Source organism: Salmo trutta, chromosome 24 (genome assembly GCF_901001165.1).
Source record: "Salmo trutta chromosome 24, fSalTru1.1, whole genome shotgun sequence".
NCBI classification, from domain to species: domain Eukaryota; kingdom Metazoa; phylum Chordata; class Actinopteri; order Salmoniformes; family Salmonidae; genus Salmo; species Salmo trutta.
The window spans coordinates 28,135,781-28,158,543 of record NC_042980.1 but is presented as its reverse complement, the minus strand read 5'-3'; the positions used below and the strand labels follow the sequence as shown (position 1 = coordinate 28,158,543).

The 22,763-nt window shown below is 43.7% G+C and overlaps 1 pseudogene; it reads left to right on the top strand.

Annotated features, from left to right (window-relative positions):
- The window catches only part of LOC115161033 (leucine-rich repeat and calponin homology domain-containing protein 1-like), a 103,460-nt pseudogene extending 80,738 nt beyond the window's left edge, over positions 1-22,722 (top strand).
- The last annotated feature ends 41 nt before the right edge of the window (positions 22,723-22,763 follow it).

The window sequence follows — 22,763 nt, the reverse complement described above, 5'->3', positions numbered from 1 at the left end:
GGATGATATCTCAATAGGCCAGTATGGATGATATCTCAATAGGCCAGTATGGATGATATCTCAATAGGCCAGTATGGATGATATCTCAATAGGCCAGTATGGATGATATCTCAGTCATCTCAATAGGCCAGTATGGATGATATCTTCAGATTAGGGGCAGGAAAAACTCCTGGTACTCTTGATTGCTATTCCCACCATTCTCCGTCTTTCATTCTCTATCTATCTCCCTCCCTCCCCTGCTGTCCCATGGGCGTGTGACATCGAGATATTATGGCTATGTACAGTTTTATGACATTTGAAATGTCTATTCCTTTGAAACTTGTGAGTGTAATGTTTACTGTTAATTTTTGGTTTGTTCCACTATAGTTTATCTATTTCACTTGCTTTGACAATATAAACATGTTTCCCATGCCAATAGAGCCCATGAATAGAATTGAATTGACAGGGTGGTCTCATCTTCAACCCCATGTGGATTGTGTCAGCAGGTCTTTGAACGAGGGGGGGGGGAGTGTGAGGGGTGACACACTGGCCTGCTTATTCACTCTCTCACTCACTATGAAAAAGTCTAGTGATGGTAATGTTGAACCGCAACCAATCGCTGGCTGGTCCTCTGGATCATGTGACCTGACTGCAGCTGATGTCGCGTGTGTGTAACTCGGTGTGTGTGTGTTCCTGCTCATGCAGGGACGGACGGCAGACTACGACGAGCCCCTCAGGATAGAAGAAGAAACACACTGGGCCTCTGAACAGACGTGAGTATCCCTCCATCCATCCGTCTTTCATCTCGTCATCCATCCAGTTCTCTCCTTTTCGCCTCCCTCTCTCTGTTCACTGTAGTGGGTGTGTCTCTGTGTGTCGGTCTATTTCTCTTTTCTTTCTCTCACTCTTTCTCTCTCTCTCTCTGTGTCTCACTTTCTCTCTATCTCGCTCTCTTTCTCTCTCTTGCTTTCTCTCTCTGGACTACAGTATAAGGTGTTATTTTTGTCTTTATGCATCCATAGGCCGTAGTACTCTTTGTCCATCTGTATTCACGTTGATTGATGTACACTGTCAGCACTTTACTGTAGGCTAAAGTAGAAACGTCTTTCGTGTTTTTTAAGAAGCTGTGCTCCTCCCAAGTTGTTCTTGGCTCTTCTATACTGTGGTCGCTGTTTTCTTAGATGAAAGATAGACCCACGCTGTCGAATGCGGCCCAAAAAGAGGCTTGAAAAATGCTCTTTATTTAAACAGACCATCACCATACTATTTTCTTGCCACAGCAAAGCTATGTGTGTTCTGCTACAAACCACATTATGTATTTTGGTTGTGCCTTTGATTTCTATACCAGGGCAACATTAGGTTAGCATTTAAAATATTCTTCACATGAATGTCGTATTCCAAAAATATTATGTATTGGTGAAACATGGTTCTGAATTGTAAACAAGATGACTCACTTCCTGTTTCCTGGCCCATAGGTCAAAGGTCACAGAAGGAACACACATTGCCATGATCAACCAGCTGAAGGAGGCTGTGGAGCTACTACAAGACCCTAACAGGTGGGCACCATTATGATACTTAATTAACATTAAACATGTTTAGCACCTCCAGGCTTACATGCATAGACGCTGTTGATGCACGCCTTTAGAACATATTTTAAAAAGTTGGAAAAATCTATTGAATATACAGTAGCCTACACCATCACAATACAACTGTTATTTATTTAGTTGTGATAGGCTAATAAACCTGGGAATGTCTTAGAAGTCAAAACATATGGGCTGCATGATGCAGCTCTATATTGATGATTTGGAAAAAGTTGCAAAAAAAGGCATGCGCTTCCAGAGAGAGACAATTACATCGTTGCTCGTCTTGTGTAGCAAGCAAGTTAGGGTATATCTAATCAATGGAAGATGGAACTAAAATGGCAGAATTAAAACTAAAATGAGAAAGACCAAAAGCCTACAGGTAAACTGCTATTTGGGCTATAATCTGAATGGAGTTGTTATGTGTAGGCTAACTGTAGGACGGTGAGAAGCGCAGTAACGTTATGGCTAGCCTCAGTTAGCCTAGTTAGCTGCTTCCGCTTGATTTGATGCAGTCAAGACAGGTACTATGTAATCGGATGGGATGATAAATAACTAGCAAGAAGTTAGTCTAGTGGGAGTTAACAGCGGTTGCGGTCTCTCCCTCCATGCCTGCTCCGGTGCTCCGCGTGTCTTACACACACATTCACACACACACTGTACGGCCTCCGCTCCTTATAGCCTACAGCTGCTTGCTCTGTGCCTCTCCCTCTCCCTTTTCTCCATGGCTCCGGTTTAATAAAGTAGCAAAACAATTGGCTTTTCTGCTGCTTCTCTCACTCGGATCAGACCGGGTCCATAAGGGGATGGGTCTGGTTGTTCTTTCGGGAACAGGTTTTTAAAATGTATTTATGCATATTAGGTCCTGGACTTTTCCGTGTCTATTTCGGAACAGGACCTCTAACTTCCATCTAAACATATTTTTCCATACATAGACAGACACACCCTATATGTTTGAATAAAATCAACTACATATGCACTGAGCTTGTCTGATGCTTTAAGCACACTATTTGATTAAATAATTAAGACTCACAAATGACTCAAAGAGCCGATGGTCACAGTATAAAAAAAAAAGACAGAGTGCCTATGTGACTGGCGCACGTTGTCTCGCTCTCCTCCCCACTGCAGAGAAAAGGCACCACAGCACAGCAAGTGTATATTGCGCTGTCCGTGCTGAAGCTTCAACATCAATCAAATGTATTTTTAAAGCCCTTTTCACATCAGCAGATGTCACAAGTGCTTATCCAGAAACCCAGCCTAAAACCCCAAAAGGCAAGCAATGTAGATGTAGAAGCAATGGTGGCTAAGAAAAACTCCCTAGAAAGGCAGGAACCTAGGAAGGAACCTAGAGAGGAACCAGGCTCTAAGGGGTGGCCAGTCCTCTTCTGGCTGTGCCGGGTGGAGATTATAAGAGTACACGGCCATTAAGACCAGATTGTTCTTCAAGATAGATAGATCGATGACCAGCATGGTCAAATAATAATCACAGTGGTTTTAGCGGGTGAAACAGGTCAGTACCTCAGGAGTAAATGTCGGTTTGCCTTTCATAGCCGAGCATACAGAGGTCGAGACAGCAGGTGCGGTAGAGAGAGCAAGAGAGAAAAACAGCAGGTCTGGGACAAGGAAGCACGTCCGGTAAACAGGTCAGGGTTCCATTGCCGCAGGCAGAACAGTTTAAACTGGAGCAGCAGAACGACTAGGTGGACTGGGGACAGCCAGGAGTCATCAGGCTAGGTAGTCCTGAGGCATGGTCCTAGGGCTCAGGTCTTCCGGGAGAGGAGGAATATATAATTAGAGGGAGCATACTTAAATTCACACAGGACACCAGATAAGACTGGAGAATTACACCAGATATAACCGACTGACCCTAGCCCCCCGGCACATGGACTATTGCAGCATAGATGCAGGCTCTCGAGTGTCACTACAGACCCGGGTTCGATCCCGGGCTGTATCACAACCGGCCTTGATCGGGAGTCCCATAGGTAGGCGCACAATTGGCCCAGTGTTGTCTGGGTTAGGAGGGTTTGTCCGTGGTAGGCCATCGTTGTAAAATAAGAATGTGTTCTTAACTGACTTGCCTAGTTAAAGAAAGGTTAAATAAAATGGATAGTGGAGGCTGAGATAGGGGGGTCGGGGTACACTGTGGCCCTGTCCGACGATACCCCCAGATAGGGTCTACCGGACAGGCTATAACCCCACCCACTTTGCCAAAGCACAGCCCCCACACCACTAGAGGGATATCAACAGACCGCCAACTACCCTGAGACCAGGCTGAGTATAGCCCACAAAGATCCCCTCCACCACACAAGCCCCAGGGAGAGCAAATCCAGACAGGAAGATCACGTCAGTGACTCAACTAGAGGTTGACCGATTAATGGGAATGGACGATTAATTAGGGCCGATTTCAAGTTTTCATAACAATCGGAAATCGGTATTTTTGGACACCGATTTGGCCGTTCTTTTTTTTTTACACCTTTATTTAACTAGGCAAGTCAGTTAAGAATAAATTATTATTTTCAATGACGGCCTAGGAACGGTGGGTTAACTGCCTTGTTCAGGGGCAGAACGACATATTTTTACCTTGTCAGCTCGGGGATTCAATCTTGCAACCTTACGGTTAACTAGTCCAATGCTCTAACCACCTGCTTTACATTGCACTCCACGAGGAGTCTGTTTGTTACGCGAATGCAGTAAGAAGCCAAGGTAAGTTGCTAGCTAGCATTAAACTTATCTTATAAAAAACAATCAATCATAATCACTAGTTAACTACACATGGTTGATGATATTACTAGTTTATCTAGCCTGTCCTGCGTTGCATATAATCGCTTAGGTACACGTTGCTCCAACATGTACCTAACCATAAACATCAATGCCTTTCTTAAAATCAATACACAAGTATATATTTATAAACCTGCATATTTAGTTAATATTGCCTGCTAACATGAATTTCTTTTAACTAGGGAAAATGTATCACTTCTCTTGCAACAGAGTCAGGGTATATGCAGCAGTTTGGGCTGCCTGGCTCGTTGCGAACTGTGAAGACTATTTCTTCCTAACAAAGACAGCTGACTTCGCCAAACGGGGGATGATTTAACAAAAGCGCATTTGCGGGAAAAAACACAATCGTTGCACGACTGTACCTAACCATAAACATCAATGCCTTTCTTAAAATCAATACACAGAAGTATATATATTTAATACTGCATATTTATCTAAAAGAAATTCAGGTTAGCAGGCAATATTAACCAGGTGAAATTGTGTCACTTCTCTTGTGTTCATTGCACGCAGAGTCAGGGTATATGCAACAGTTTGGGCCGCCTGGCTCATTGCGAACTAATTTGCCAGAATTTTACGTATTTATGACATAACATTGAAGGTTGTGCAATGTAACAGGAATATTTAGACTTAGGGATGCCATCTGTTAGATAAAATACGTAACGGTTCTGTATTTCACTGAAAGGAAAAACGTTTTGTTTTCGAGATGATAGTTTCTGGATTCGACCATATTAATGACCTAAGTCTCGTATTTCTGTGTGTTAATTATAATTAAGTCTATGATTTGATAGAGCAGTCTGACTGAGCGGTGGTAGGCAGCAGCAGGCTCGTAAGCATTCATTCAAACAGCACTTTCGTGAGTTTTGCCAGCAGCTCTTCGCTGCGCTTCAAGCATTGTGCTGTTTATGACTTCAACACCCAAGATTAGGCTGGTGTAACCGATGTGAAATGGCTAGCTAGTTAGCGGGGTGTGCGCTAATAGCGTTTCAAACGTCACTCGCTCTGAGACTTGGAGTAGTTGTTCCCCTTGCTCTGCATGGGTAACGCTGCTTCGAGGGTGGCTGTTGTCGATGTGTTCCTGGTTCGAGCCCAGGTAGGAGCGAGGAGAGGGACGGAAGCTATACTGTTACACTGGCAATACTAAAGTGCTTATAAGAACATCCAATAGTCAAAGGTATATGAAATACAAATCGTATAGTGAGAAATAGTCCTATAATTCCTATAATAACTACAACTTAAAACTTCTTACCTGGGAATATTGAAGACTCATGTTAAAAGGAACCACCAGCTTTCATATGTTCTCATGTTCTGAGCAAGGAACTTAAACGTTAGCTTTCTTACATGGCACATATTGCGCACTTACTTTCTTTTCCAACACTTTGTTTTTGCATTATTTAAACCAAATTGAACATGTTTCATTATTTACTTGAGACTAAATTGATTTTATTTATGTATTATATTAAGTTAAAATAAGTGTTCATTCAGTATTGTTGTAATTGTCCTTATTACAAATAAATAAACAAATGTAAAAAATCTGTCGATTAATCGGTATCGGCTTTTTTGGTCCTCCAGTAATCGGTATCGGCGTTGAAAAATCATAATCGGTCGACCTCTAGACTCAACCCCATCAAGTGACGCACCCCTCCTAGGTATGGCATGGAAGAGCACTCGTAAGTCAGGGATTAAGCCCCCGTAATGGGGTCAGATGCAGAGAATCTCAGTGGAGAGAGGGGAGCCGGCCAGGCAGAGACAGCAAGGGCGGTTCGCCTTGCCGTTCACCTTCGCATCCCTGGGCCAGACTACACTCAATCATAGGACCTACTGAAGAGATGAGTCTTCAGTAAAGACTTAAAGGTTGAGACAAAATCTGCGTCTCTCACACATGGAAGGAGAAAGCCCTGCCTCCAGCTGTTTGCTTAGAAATTCTAGGGAGAATTAGGAGGCCTGCGTCTTGTGACCGTAGCGTACGTGTAGGTATGTACGGCAGGACCAAATTGAAGAGATTGGTAGGAGCAAGTCCATGTATTGCTTTGTAGGTTAGCAGTAAAACCTTGAAATCAGCCCTAGCCTTAACAGGAAGCCAGTGTAGCCATTTAGTTTCTTACTTGTTTCTGACTGACAAGTTCTGTTACCCAAATCCCTAATGTTTATGAAATACAATCCCTATTCCCTCAACCCTTGCTCTCTTTACGTGAAACATTTAAGAGTTGTATGCACGTAACCAATAGGGCCTGACCTATAGCCTATCATAATCACATCAATAAATTGGTTATAACAAACTCCAAACACAGTAATGTCGACAGCAAAACGGATGCGGAGGACGTGAAAGCAACTTGAAACGGGTGAACTGGTTGCTCAGGAGGGAAAGGTGAAGGTGAAGTCAGATGTGTGGAAGACATTTGACTTAGTTGTAGAAACTACTGGAGATCCAGAAAAAGGAGGGTATAGCAGTAAGTGTTGTGTGAGTTATGTTGCTGTTAGATTACAATAGTATTTTGTTTCTGGCCATTTGGAACAGTTTAGACAACACTAAATATGTGTACCAGAGAGGCTGTTCTAATGGGAAAAAATATCTATAAAGCCTTTATTATAGCAGACTAAAAACAGCTGCATGCATTTGGGAATTGCAGTTTATTTATTGTTTAGGCAGCTCCTTTTCTTCATTTTTTTTAAAACTAAAATGCTTGATTGCATTTCAAGCATTAATGTCTCGTATGCTGTGTGATGGCATGAACAAATGAATGATTGATTGAATTGTATTGATTGTATTAATCCACTGAGACAGGCGGGAATCAGACAACTGCCGTTAGCTAGTTTGGTAGGCTACCTATCAGCTCTATTGTTCAGTTTTGGATGGGATTACCGTGACCAACAGTCACATGGACTGTGGGGGTGACTCGTGACTGCTGGTGTGGCGGTAATAAAGTCACCGGGACAGCCCTAGGCATGATTATCATAATTTGTTGTCTTCTATATGAAGTACCGTTGGACATTGCATTGAAAACTTTGGAGTACCGTTATCCCTACTGAGTCAGAGGTTACATTTATGACAAGAACAAGTACATCCCCCAACCCAACAGATGGCTCATTATCATATGCAGATAGAGGCAGTCAAAATCTCCCATACACAGCCCAATGCTCACTCTGTAAAATATATTATCCACCATGTGTCATCTAATCATATTTCAGGTCATTGTTGTTATTGAAATGTCCCACTTGGCCATATCAGAATGTTGTCTTTGTAGCTACAATTCCGTATTTGTCTTATCCTTTCAGAGCCCAGTCATTGGCACACACTGTACCGCATGCTGCTCCCTCCTGCTCTCTAACATGTATATGGTAGCAGAAATGGCACATTTGACTGTCTTCCTAGGTTCTGTGAACATCTAGTTCAGTACAGGGACTGGAAAACTCTGGGGCTGTCTCAGTGGAGGTGAAAGACACTCATTGGGCATTGAGCGGTAAAACTTGTGTGTAGTTGCTTGACCCTACTCTCTCTTTCTCTCTCTCTGCTCTCAGAGTGAATATGGAAACAGAGGACCTGTCTGGAATTCAGCTCTACCCTGTTGAGATGGTCATGGTGGAGGACTCTCTCAAGTAAGGCTGTGGTGTGTGTGTGTGTGGTGTGTGGTGTGTGGTGTGTGTGTGTGTGTGTGTGTGTGTGTGTGTGTGTGTCTTAGTCTTACTCACTCTCTTCTCTCACTACAGTGGCCAAGACAGTGACAGCAGTGAAGGACAAACCACATCCAAGGTGAGACCTCTTTCCAATGCTAATCACATGGTTTTACTACATAATGCACACACCTACCAGCACTTATATTGTATGAACTCTGACTATGACCATTGTGTGAGTATGCGTATCATCTGTATGTGCAGTGAAAGGGTGTGTGTGACGGTGTCAAACTGTAAAATACATCAGTAGCATCTGTGTTAGACTAAGACCCCTCTCCTGGGTTAGTGTGTGTTTAGTTTCCCTCCCTGAGCAAGCAGCCCTGCCCTTCCTCCTCCGATGTAATTTCCTGTCTACTGTAATATAGCTCTGCTGCTCATTGGTATTTGAATATTGTTAAGATGACTTGTTTGTAGTATAACATATTTGAGCTGTGGTGAAGTAAAGCTTGAATTGCTGTGGAGATTTACACTACATTTCCAAAAGTATGTGGACACCTGCTTGTCGAACATCTTATTCCAAAGTCGGGCACTGATGTTGGGCGATTAAGCCTGGCTCGCAGTCGGGATTCCAATTCATCCCCCAAATGACTGGCTATGCAGGCCAGTCAAGTTCTTCCACACCGATCTCGACAAAACCATTTCTGTATGGACCTCACTTTGTGCATAGGGGGCATTGTCATGCTGAAACAGGAAAGGGCCTTCCCCAAACTGTTGCCACAAAGTTGGAAGCACAGAATCATCTAGAATGTAATTGTATGCTGCAGTTTTAAGATTTCCCTTAACTGGAACTAAGGGGCCTAGTCCAAACCATGAAAAACAGCCCCAGACCATTATTCATTCTCCACCAAACTTTACAGTTGGCACTATGTATTCGGGCAGGTAGCGTTCTCCTGGCAGCCGCCAAACCCAGATTCGTCTGTCGGACTGCTAGATGGTGAAGCCTGATTCATCACTCCAGAGAATGCGTTTCCACAGCTCCAGAGTCCAATGGCTACGATCTTTACACCACTCCAGCCGACGCTTGGCATTGTGCATGGTAATCTTAGGCTTGTTTGCAGCTGCTTGGCCATGGAAACCCATTTCATGAAGCTCCCGACGAACAGTTCTTGTGCCGACGTTGCTTCCAGAGGCAGATTGGATCTTCGGTAGTGAGTGTTGCAACCTAGGACAGACTCAACGGTCCCGCTCTGTGAGCTTGTGTGGCCTCCCACTTCGTGGCTGAGCCGTTGTTGCTTCTAGACGTTTCCACTTCACAATAACAGCAGTTACTGTTGACCGGGGCAGCTCTAGCAGGGCAGAAATTTGACGAACTGACTTGTTGGAAAGGTGGCATCCTATGACGGTGCCACATTTGAAAGTCACTGAGCTCTTCAGTAAAGCCATTCTACTGCCAATGTTTGTCTATGGAGATTGAATGGCTGTGTGCTGGATTTTATACACCTTTATACACCTGTCAGCAACAGGTGTGGCTGAAATAGCTGAATCCACTAATTTGAAGGGGTGTCCACATACTTTTGTGTGTATATATAGTGTACTAAGTAGATGTACAAATAAGTTCCACCGGTTGGTATGTTCTATCTAGTGGGACACTCCCGAAGGAGGCTTTGAGTTCCAGAAGAAACGAGAGTTGATTCTAGAGAGGGCCAGGCTGGAGGCCCAGCTTGCATGCCAACAATATGAGACACATATGTCCAACCAGGTAAACCTAGTAACAAGCCATGGATGGCCACTCCCCTCAGGCTTACCAGCCAATCCCTGCCTCTGACTTCCCTCATCTAGTGTGTGTGGTCACTGCATGCTCTTAACCACTGGTCCCAAGTCAGTTTTTGTGTGAAGTATTACATAGTTCAGACGAGGGCTATAGCAGGGGTAGCTGATCCTAGATATGTGGTTAAGGGCATTAGAGGGCAAATCCTAACTCAAGATCTGTGTGTAACTTGAGTTTTCTCAAAAATCTGCCATTGACTTCGGTGCAAGATTGCTTGAACGTTTACTTGGATCTCAAGTTAGGATTCAGTCTCGTGACCAGTAGTTGTGTTTGCTGGTGTGACCTCTATCCTGTTACCTAGTCACCTCATGACCTTTTAGATCTGTGTGACGGTCAGCTGTTTTAAATGTGTGTAACTTTGATCTTACCTTTTTGTTTACGCTTCTAGAGGTAGATGAAGGGAATTATTTGAGGCAGGTGCTTGTGTGTAGTGTTGGTGTTTTTGTTGACTGTGTGAGATTTAGTTGTGTTGTATGTAGCATGGCGCTGTAATTTGTGAAGTTGACCAATAGTTTACAAACATGAGGATTTGACCCTGCCCCAGTCTGCGTCAATACCATGGTAACTGTTGCCCAGATACAATATATAACTATAAATGTTGCCCAGATTGTTCCGATCCTTCAGAGCAAGACTGGGATTGGCTCACACACTTTAAAGACATAAACAAATGCTTTTGAGCTTAAAAGTTGGTTTAATGTCATTAAAAAGCACTAGCTGGAGAGTTGACGACCCTGTAGTTGAAATAGACCAGCACCAAGGGAGGAGGAACAACAGCATGACACATAACAAGGAGAACAGAACTTCGTTGTATGTCGATTCTTTAAAAAAATCTTCAACAATGCCATAGCGTTGTCACACACACACAGAGAGAGAGACAGAGCCCACTATTGGGAACAGTACACACAGCCAGCGCTGTCACCACATAGCGACAGTCTGTCCAATACAAGCGACATGGTCATAGCAACGGTTACCGCAGCACAATCAACTAATTAGAGTTGAAGCAATATTGATATTACCAAACCTCTAGATACTGTACAACCCATGAGATGTATTGACCAATCCAAGCTAGAGGACAACTGGCCATGCTAGTCAATCTGGGTGAGGGTCAGAGAAAGGGACAGGGTGAGTTGTGCTCTAGTTAAGCCAGCTCAGAGGTCATCTTTAGTGTTTCATAGTATAGGACGCCAAGCTCCAATCAAAATCCTGCACACACGTACATCATACACACATACACAGTGTACACACAGAGGTCACAAATATACACACATTCAACACCAGCTGTCTTGTCCCAATTACCCATATAGACCTGGACAATGTGTATGTATTATGCAAGTGTACTCTTGGGATAAGAGGGTCCCTAACCTTTATGTTTGTACTCCCATGGACTCTCTACCAGGGAGAAGACAGAGTTCCAGGCAGCGGTCCCACGTTTACCACCCCTGCCTTTGGGCTGAAGCCCCGCTCTGGTGAGTGCAGGCTGGGCATGGCACAGTATGGAGGGTGGGTAGAGGCCTGGATGGGTGGTGAAGGGATGGGTACATCTCTATACCTACCACAATCCATAATTACATGATACTACTGTCCCTAAATCCATCCTTTCACTCCAACATAAAGACATGGATGCCCTCGATCCCCTTCGCTCTGCTTCTCCCCCAAACCCCAAATCCTCCCACACCTTGATCCTACTTTTATGGGGTTATAAGATTATCCCAAGGTAAGAAAGACCTGGGCAGTTCCTCCAATGGTCAAGAGTCAGTCGCCCCCCCCAACTACCCCAACTTGTTCCCCTCAGACTAGAACTTCTGAGACACACGGTATCTCATAACACCCTCTGTGCTCAAATCCCGTAAAGCAGCAGCAGCAGTTGGGCCATGCTGTAGAGGCTACCAGCCCTGTCCTGGCTAACATGCAATACTCCCACAATGTTGCTGTAATACTGTGTGAACAATATGGAAAAAGTGATGTGTGTTTGCTTAGAAGGCGTGGATGTGAGTACTCTGCACCCAATCCCAAAGAGTGGCTATGGAGGAAGACGCATAAAGTGTCGACCTTCTTTTAGCTAACTAACTGGAGGACTGGTTAGCTACCTCCCGTGGAACAGAGCAGGTCCACAGATTCTGAGTTGAGAAAAAAAATCCTTTACAAATCCTCTGTACCTGTTTGGTACTGCTCAGGGTCAGATGGCTTTGGGTGCAGGTTCACTGAAACGACTCTAGCATCTGATATTTGCTGCTTGTAGAAATAGAGCTAGCATCCATCCAGCTAGTTGCTACGTACAGTAGGCTACTACTGTATTATGTCAAATTTAGCTGTAGGCTACCTGCTACCATTAACAGCATGTCATGAAATCTGTATTGTGAAATGGCACTAATATTGATTTATTTTATTTTTGTGTATTTTTTTTTCTTCATGGCATCTCTTTCACATCTCCTTTGTTTCTTCCTTTCCTCCCCCTCTCCTTTACTCCCTTTATATTTTTTCACCGACTACTGCATGACCTCTTACACCAATTCTCACTCCAATCACACCCCTTTATCTAACCCAACCTGCCTTTGCATGCGATTATCAACTGCTGCTGCCTGTTTTATTCCCTTGTCTTTTAAAATTCACACTGTTTTTTTCCCCGGAACTTTCTCTGGTGTCGGGGGATGGGTGTGGTTTTGGGTTTTGGAATGGATCTGTCTTGTTCTACTTGGCCTCTCCCCCTATACCTTGCCCTTCGCCCCTCCCCCTCTTCCTCTAGCCCCCGCCTCACTGCCCTGCTCGCCCCCGCTCTGTCTCCGCCCCCTCCTCACACAGGCCCTGTCCGTCGATAGAGACACTCCCCCTAGACCAGGCGATGGAGGCATGCACAGCAGTGGTAGGTCACTCCTCCCAACTAATTGGCCAATCGGAGGCCTCGAAACCAAACACAGCTAGACACAGTCAGATGTTTGCAAACCATTTGCGTTGTGTGACTCCCTCCTGTTTCTCTCTCTCTCCTTCTCTCGCTCTCTCTCTCAACTCTTTCTTTCACTGTTTCCTTTTTCTATATTTCCACCTGTAACTCTTTTTACCTATTACACTCTGATCTCTCATCTTCTCTCTATCCCTCGTTCCAAGCCATGGGTGAGTGTGATGAAAGTGTGCACTGTACTTTTGCAGTCACATCTGTGCCTTGGACCACATGTTTGTGGTGTTTTTGATTACTCCGTTCCGTGTGTGTGTGTGTGTGTGTGTGTGTGTGTGTGTGTGTCGCGCTGCAGAACTCTTGAGGCCCAGAGGATCAAAGGAGAGCCTCCACACTTCACACACTCCTCTTCCTTCATCTTTCCATCCCTCCATCTGTTCTCATGTTGGCAAGTGTGTTGTGGTGGCACATGGTAAAAGTTAAACCGTGTGTCTGTACGCCACTGCATCAATGTGGTTGAAGACATTGGAAGGGGGTCTGCTATACAGAAGCTAGTTCCAAGACCACCCAACAACACACACACACAGATACTCTCTGATGCACATACACATTTATACATACAGATGTATTTTGTCTAGCTCTGGACATTACAACATTCACTCTGACAGAGAGAGATTGTTCATTCCTCCTGCAGTCATAATCAGACCGTATGTTCACTCCCAGTACAACCACAGTCCAGATCTGGCAACACACACAGACGCCACCCTCCATTAAGTCCCCTTTGATACGGGCTCTGCCTAACAGTGCATTATAGCCTTTGGAAAACCAATTAAACACAGACACAGCATCTTTCATGCCAAGGCTGATATTGGTGGGAAAGCAGATTGGGTACTGAGATATCAGATGTCACTCACTCACTCACTCACTCAGCCCAGTATGTACATACGGACGGAGTATCTTGCTGTTCCTCTCCCCTGGCTTCCTTTCTATTGCTCATGGTATTTATAGTTTTATATTTTAACTGTTAGATAATGGTCTCACTGGGGATATCCCACTTCCATAAGGAGGGAAACAGAAAGCTGCCGACAGCCATTTCCCCCAGGGCGACTTATGTTACAGGATTGTTCAACATTGTTCAAAGGGTGCGCTTTTATGATATCAGCATGGATTCAAAGTCAACATTAACTTTTTATCACTCTCCCGTTGCTAATGATAATAGTTCAATAGGTAGATTATTATAATAATAATAATAATAATAATAAAGACATTCAAAAAGAATACCCTGAAGAAAGAAAATAGGAGTGTTCCAAGGAGCAGTAATGTTGGACAATCGGTCATGGAATTCCCAAGTTGTGAGAACAGTGGTGATAGCTTTGTTTTTCAATGAAGATATAACCAATCACCAGTAAATGGGTCAGGCCTCAGGGAGGTGACATCACCAGTAACCAATAGGTGAGATCATGAGTGGCTGACCTCATTAACAGCCAATGAGCTCTCAGAACCCAGTCTAAGGGCACCATTCCAACTCCAAGTGTGTCTAGGGCAGGTCTCTCCAATCATGTTCACACACCAACCCGAATCTGGCACACCTGATTCTAATAATTAGCAGGGTTGGAGTGAACCTACAGGAGGGTAGCTCTCCAGGGGCAGGGTTGGAGTGAAAACCTACAGGAGGGTAGCTCTCCAGGAGCAGGGTTGGAGAGCCCTGGTCTAGCGTCACACCATCACCAGTCGTTGGTAGCACAGTTACACAACCTGTCTGTGTGTGGATGCTTGAGGGCTGAACGAGGAAGCAGAATGACTGTACTGATACTGAATGACCGTATGGTGCAGTAGCTTTTATTGACCTTTTGAACTCATAAACAACACCAGCTGTTGACAGTTTTATTCTCTGTGGGTCGATGATGTCACACAGTAGTAGCCCTGACTAGAGAGGAACCAGGATTTTAGACTTCCTCTCTGATACAGGATTTCCTTCTGGGGTAGAACGCCACTGGGCGACCATTAGACAGTGTTAAATTGGGTTTGTTGTTGAAAGCATGACACACACAATATTCCTCTTTCTCTCTCTCTCTGACCCCCTCACCAATCAGTGTGTGCCCTCAGAGGCCCAATCTGTGTTATTACTCTGCTATTACACACACACACACTATATATACAAAACTATGTGGACACCCCTTCAAATTAGTGGACTCGGCTATTTCAGGGACACCAGTTGCTGACAGGTGTATAAAATTGAGCACACAGCCATGCAATCTCCATAGACAAACAATGGCAGTAGAATGGCCTTACTGAAGAGCTCAGTGACTTTCAATGTGTACACACACACACACACACACACACACACACACACACACACACACACACACACACTCTACTGGTCAAAAGTTTTAGAACACCTACTCATTCAAGGGTTTTTCTTTATTTTTACTATTATTCTACATTGTAGAATAATAGTGAAGCCATCAAAACTATGAAATAACACATATGGAATCATGTAGTAACATCAAAATAGATTTTATATTTGAGATTCTTCAAATAGCCACCCTTTGCCTTGATGACAGCTTTGCACACTCTTGGCATGTTCTCAACCAGATTCACCTGGAATGCTTTTCCATCAGTCACGAAGGAGTTCACTCAAATGCTGAGCACTTAGCTGCTTTTCCTTCACTCTGCGTTCCAACTCATCCCAAACCATCTCAAATGGGTTGAGGTCGGGTGATTGTGGAGGCCATGTCATCTGATGCAGCGCTTCATCACTCTCTTTCTTGGTCAAATAGCCCGTACACAGCCTGGAGGTGTGTTGTGGGTCACTGTCCTGTTGAAAAACAAATGATAGTCCCACTAACCACAAACTAGATGGGATGGCGTATCGCTGCAGAATGCTGTGGTAGCCATACTGGTTAAATGTGCCTAGAATTTTTAATCACGGCAGTGTCACCCACCAGCAAAGCACCCCCATACCATCACACCTCCTCCTCCATGCTTCACGGTGGGAACCACACATGTGGAGATCATCTGTTCACCTACTCTGCGTCTCACAAAGACACGGCGGTTGGAACCAAACATCTCAAATTTGGACTCATCAGACCAAAGGACAGATTTCCGGTCTAATGTCCATTGCTCGAGTTTCTTGGCCCAAGCAAAGTCTCTTCTTCTTATCGGTGTCCTTTAGTAGTGGTTTCTTTGCAGCAGTTCGACAATGAAGGCCTGATTCACACAGTCTCCTCTGAACAGTTGATGTTGAGATGTCTGTTACTTGAACTCTGTGAAGCATTTATTTGGGCTGCAAATTCTGAGGCTGGTAACTCTAATGAACTTATCCTCAGCAGCAGACGTAACTCTGGGTCTTCCATTCCTTACTTGAAATGTTCTGTATTGACTGACCTTCATGTCTTAAAGTAATGATGGACTGTCATTTCTCTTTGCTTATTTGAGCTGTTCTTGCCATATTATGGACTGTCTTTTACCAAATAGGGCTGTCTTCTGTATACCACCCCTACCTTGTCACAACAAAACTGATTGGCTCAAACACATTAAGAAGGAAAAAAATTACACAAATTAACTTTTAACAAGGCATACCTGTTAATTGATATGCATTCCAGATGACTACCTCATGAAGCTGGTTGAAAGAATGTCAGTGTGCAAAGCTGTCATCAAGGCAAAGAGAGGCTACTTTGAAGAATCTCAAACATAAAATATATTTTGATTTGTTGAACCCTTTTTTTGTTACTAAATGATTCCATATGTGTTATTTCATAGTGTTGATGTCTTCACTATTATTCTACAATGTAGAAAACAGTAAAAATAAAGAAAAACCTAGAATGAGTAGGTGTTTCTATACTTTTGACTGGTACTGTGTGTATATAGATAATTTGTTCATAATTGTTTTACTCCAAATACAAACATAAACATAGAAACAACAACTTAAAGACACACACATACAATTACATCTCGTCTGCCCCCACCCCCATCCCTAGTGCCTGCATTATTGTTTGCCACCTGGACATAAATTGCATCAATAGTTTTTCGGTCACCCATGCCATTTCTATATTTCAATAATAAATCATTTGATTTTTCCATTTTATTAATGATGGCAAATTGATTGATTTCAAAAGAATCGTCCAGCCCATTTGGGATGTCACTACACCCCCATATGTCTTGAAATATGCAGACAGACGGATTAAAAGTAAGTTCACATTGTAATACTTCTAACAGCCAACTTTCTTTTCCGCCCATAACTTTTGGATTTAATAGCATTCCCAGAAATCATGGATTATTGAGTCATTATTAGTTTTACACTTAAGACATGACTCTGCCGTTGTGCTGTAGAATTAGAGAATTTGGTCTCTTGTATAATGCATTCTATAGATTATACAGTAGATTAGGCATACATTTTCATTAACTGTAATTTCATTAGTTATGCTCCAACTTTCCCTCCATCTTGTGCCAACATCAGGTCTTTTTAAGTCTTGGTTCCAATAGTTTACATCTTTTTCTAAGAGATTGTCAGTTGGATATGGGCTCTGCAAGGTTTTGTATATCTTCCCTATCATAGGAACATCCTTTTATGACTCAAATAAGATTTCCTCAAGGTTGCTCTGATGTCCAAAATATTTCAAATCCAAATGTTGTGATGTGAAAAGTTCCATGTCTCTTTCCATTGTATTGTTAAACGTTACTCTTACCCTTTGCTAACCACATTTACAACCTCTAATAATCAACATCCTGTTCTCTTTATGGTGAAAGTGGAGGGTGACCATCGCCCCTCGCTGTTCCCCTTACCCACTCTGATAGTTATCAGCCAGTCATGCTTCTGGATGAGGCCTGTATGTGTTTATCTCTAACTTCCTTGGATAGCCCCTCAAGGAGCCATTTCCCTATGAGAGATGATCAGATAGGCCCTTGTGGCCTAGTGTGAATACTTCAGAAATGCATTCTCCTTCCCTTTTCCCCAAGCCTGGGTTGAAGTGTCCAGTGACTCTTGGGCTCCCTCATGTGGTCTGAGTGTGTATCACAAAGCAGAGTTACGGAACATGTGGTGTGTCACTAAGCTGTATATGGTGGCTGTTGCAGGGGAGATTTATGACTAGAATATAGGCCACTGACTGATTTAGTAAATGATTCACTCCTATGTTTTAGAATGTGATCATAGGCCATGCCTGTTTTTCACACACACACACACACACACACACACACACACACACACACACTCTGAATACATTTCCTCCTCCCACACAGTTAAAAAGAAAAACCCACTAATTTCTCTGTAGCTTTGACTTCCATATTTTGTGCTTACCCAGTTTAAAATACTGATTTGAGATTTGAATAGAATACCAATGAGAGAAGACTTCTGCTTTTAATGTACAATAAGAACTGTCAGTTCCTTCAGGTCTTGCTATGCCATCTGTTGGTATGAAGGATTGACTAAGTGGAACGCCTTTAGGAAACCCAATCTTCCACATTCACTCCTCAGTGCAGATGACTGTTTCCATGACAATGAATGCAGCCCAGAGCCCAGCACTATAGAGTGCATCTGCATTAGTGGATATGAATAAGGGGTTATGCAAGTGTACGGTAACAGTAGCTACGCATCCACTTGTAAGTGAAAGTGTGTTTTCCGTGTCAGTGAATATTGCAGTATGCATTTATGTAGGCTACAGTATGTGTGGTTGTATGGGTGTGAAGTGTGGGTGTGAATGACTATATGTACAGTACAATATGTGTAGGTGTTAGTTACTGACTTCCTGTCTAATGGATGGCGGCTGTTGTTCCCTCCTGCATGTTGGGGGCAGTATTCCTGAGGACCCATAAGAGCCTGGAGTCTGTTGACCCTCAGTTCACCATGAGGAGGAAGATGGAACAGCTGAGAGAAGAGCTGGAGCTGATGGAACAACTTAGAGACGTGAGAGCTTCTCTCGCTTTCTCTCTCGCTTCTGGAAGTTAACTCCCCAGTATTAGCATTATGTCCTCAGTTTGTGTGTGTGTGTTAAGGTGAGTGGGTTTTTACCCCTCTTACCCCTCTTGTCTCTCCTCAGAGCATAGAGAGCAGACTGAAGGTGGCTCTTCCTGAAGACCTAGGCTCCTCCCTCATGGACGGGGTGGTGCTATGTCATCTGGCCAATCACATTCGCCCACGCTCTGTGGTCAGCATCCATGTGCCCTCACCTGCTGTGGTACGTCTTGGGGGTCAATGAGGGATTAAAGAGGGATAAGTGGGAATGGATGATTATTTTTGTTAGACAGTTATAGTCTCCGTTGAGCTCTGCGTTCTGTGTGACCCCGCAGCCCAAACTCAGCATGGCCAAGTGTCGGCGGAACGTAGAGAACTTCCTGGATGCCTGTAGGAAAATGGGCGTTCCTGAGGTGAGACACACCCCCTGCTTTCTGTTAGATAGTGACACCTCATTGATCCTGAATCAGCCACTGTTTTTCAGATTCACTGTTAGTTAGGATTTAATTGAGGTAAACTGATCTTCGATCTGTTAAGAATTTGAATAAAAGCCACAGTGCATCATTGGGTTTGGAATCAAGTTGTGGGTGGGCTGACTGGGGATCAGTGATGCACACAGCCTGTATAGAACACAGATACTATACACACTAGTATTGAGGGTCAGAAAGGCTGGGTGCTAGTGCTGGGATGAAACTAGACCATTTGAGAAGTCTACAACTTATTTATTTTATACAGTATTACTGTTCTAGGATATGTATTTGACATCGGGACCAAACCACTTTATAATCATCGCCTCAAAACGATCTGCCCAGTCAGAGCACAGAGTTTGATCCCAGAACTGTCACATCTAGCCAATCACCTTCCCATCCTCCTCTACTCCTCCTCCTCTGAGGGAGAGATACATTGATGACACAAGCATTAAAGCTGCATTAAAGCTTCATCATCATCATCGCACTGAACTATGCTGTCATCATCGCTACTCACTACGGCTTTGGGCTTCCTCTATACTTTAGAACTTTGACCTGGCTCTTGCTTGGTTCTGACCCCAACTAGTGCCAAAGAAAAAACAAAATTTAACAGGAGCTGGTGTGCTGTCATTCCTGCAGAAAAACATGGCAGAAATATTATGTCATTTACTTAAAGATGTCCTGTGTGCATGGGATGGTAACATTATATATATATATATATATATATATATATATATATATATATATATATATATATATATTTATATAATATATATATATATATATATATATAGTGTGTATAATATGTGTGCTTGTGTGTGAGAATCAAATTGACCCTGCTGACTCATTACTGTGTTGATTCTCCTTTAGTAAATAGTCAGTAATTATAACCACTGTTTGTCACCCAGTGGTTGCACATACAGTGGTAGTGGGACTCTTACCATGATGTAGTAAGCCCTGCTGTGTCAAAACCTCACACTACAAAAGCTGACTTTTGGACACTGTGTTTGAGTAGCCTGCTGGGACTGTACAGTAGAATGCACAGTAGTACCAATACTAACAGTATGGCTGCTTCCTTAGACCTCCTGCTTGTTTGCTGTGGCTAGTCTGGTTCTCCTTGTATAACGTGGCCCTAGCCAGCTTGTGATCCTGCTGCTGATTCTACTGCTGCTTGCTGGCTGAAATGTCACTGCCTCACTGAAACGGGTGCTTTGCGCTGGATTGAAAGCTAATGCTAGCGAATGCAAGCAAAGGTGTAGCTGGCTAACACCACCCGCATCCTCATTGCTCCTAACGCTCCACACCCCAGCATGGCCTGCTTTCTGAAAGAGAGACAGAGTTCAGTTTTATAAATGTAAGTCACACACTCACCCACACACTCTCTCTCTCTCTCTCTCTCTCTCTCTCTCTCTCTCTCTCAAAAAGCAGCCCTGCACGTCGCCCTGGTAACCCACGCATCCCTGCACATAAATACACCTTGACCTCTGTTCCCACCGGTTAACATCCTGCCTTGTTTCTCTCTGTTCTATTTTCCTGCCGGACCACCCTCCCTCTTTCTTCTCTTCCTCTCCTCTGCATCTCTACCCCTTATTTGTCTTTTCCTGGCACTCCCTTCCCATTTTCTTCCTTCTTCCTATGGTATTTTCTGTCCTCTTCTTCTTCCCTCTCTCATTGTTCTCCACTTCTATCTGACTGGATTTCTCTTCTTCGTGTGCAATATCCATCAATGTTCCTCTGTGACCCCTTTCCTTTCATCCATCTGTATCATTCTTTCCCCCGTTTTTCATTCTTTCTTCTCCTTTCATCTTCATTCACCTTCTATGTTTCCTCCTCTTCCTCCTTGGGCCCTCAGTCTTCCCTCTGCTCAGCTTATGACATCATCCAGTGTCACCTGCGGCCGATCCGTGTCACCGTGTGCGCCCTGGTCGCCATGGAGACCCCCACAGAGGGGCGGGACTCAGACAGACAGGGAGAGGTCCCAAACCCAAGCCCTGCCCCCGAGGCTTCTACACAGGTGGCCCAGGCTCCGCCTCCAGCATGGCAGCCGTGGGACCTGATTTGCTCGAGCCTGTTACACATGTTCTGTCTTCTCCTGCTGTTTGTGGCATATTGCTGGAGCGAGCTGACGTAACACTACCTGTCAATCTCCTGTCAAAGCCCGCCCTCCTCTCATCCCTGCCCCCCGCATGTGCCAACACTTATCCTCCGCAATCCTCCTCTTTTTCTTCAACCTCTTGTTTCTGTGCTCTTCTCTGTCTGATTCACACACACAAGTGTCTCTCATACACAGTTGCATTCATGCAGATTGCAGATGCGCACCATTAAACTCCAATAAATACCGACTCACAACCTCACACACATGCATTCGTATACTGTCCCCACCAATAACGCACATTCCAACTGTTGAAAAGAACCCTGGAGCTTGTACACAAAAGTTACCTGAAGTCTCTCTACAACTCTTTGGCCAATGTGTCAAGTCATGTCGGACTGTTCGTTTTATTAATGCCCTCCGGGGTCACACACTGATTCCCCATGTGGTCATACGGTCTCTTGGTTCCATACAGCTCGTCTAGTTTGGGTCCAGTCCAGGTAAGCACAGAGCACTAGTAGAGCTACTCCATCATGCTGGATCTTGGAGCTTTTTGTTGTTGCATTGGTCAGTCCCTTCAAGACTCATCAGATACAGTATTGCAACTGTATTTATACCTGTACGTCTGTTTGAAGGAAATGGCAACGCTCAATAGTAATGCCATCCATGAGACAAAGACACAACAAACAGTGTATAGGTTTGGACCTAATAAACACACCACTTATGACTAGACTGTAAAATGTCACACAGCACACTGTCACTAAATGAAGTTCAATAATGGCGTCACTACTGCACCTCTCTACCACTCAACCATCTATGTTACTCTCATACTAATATAGTGTATATACCCTGGGGTGACATGACTAAGGTTCAGTATGTATACTTTTTGGCCCAACTGTTGTACTATTCTGTCGTGGTTCAAGCCATATATTAATGTTCTTATTTTAAAACCCCAAGAGGGTACATTGGATGGAAGTTTGGAAGTTTTATTTTACCCAAATGTCTTACTCCCAAGCACCTGGACTGAATACAAGGTGTGAAAAGATCCATCATTTCTAAACATACAAACCATTTGCACATGCAATATTACAGAACGGACTAATCTGGAGGTCTTATGTTGAAGGGCTAGTGAATATGATATGTGTTCAGTAATATGTGAACTGTACTAGAAACTCATTCATTTAAATGAGAACGTTGATACTTTGTGGCCAGCAGTGCTGCTACTGTCCATTGATTGATGTATGTATGTCTGTAGTTGAATTTAAAGCAATGAGGGTTAACCTTCTTTTCTGACTTAATTTAAAAACCATGGATGTAGTGTCCGTTTCTATCCATATTTTCTTTTTAACTCTATTAGCTTATTCACTGTTGTCATGTCAACCTCGCCAGCGACTATGTTGGAGTGTAGCTGGTTCGCCATTACTGTATACTATTAGTTGGGTTTGTTTTAACTTAGTCAGTGCTGATTTTGATGGACCTTGAGGCTTTTTCTGACTTGTATATCTGATGGTGTGAATGGAACTGGTAATAAATGTACAGTTTGGGGTTATTCTGTCTCTTTGTTGCTGTTCTCTGAAGGAGGATGATGAA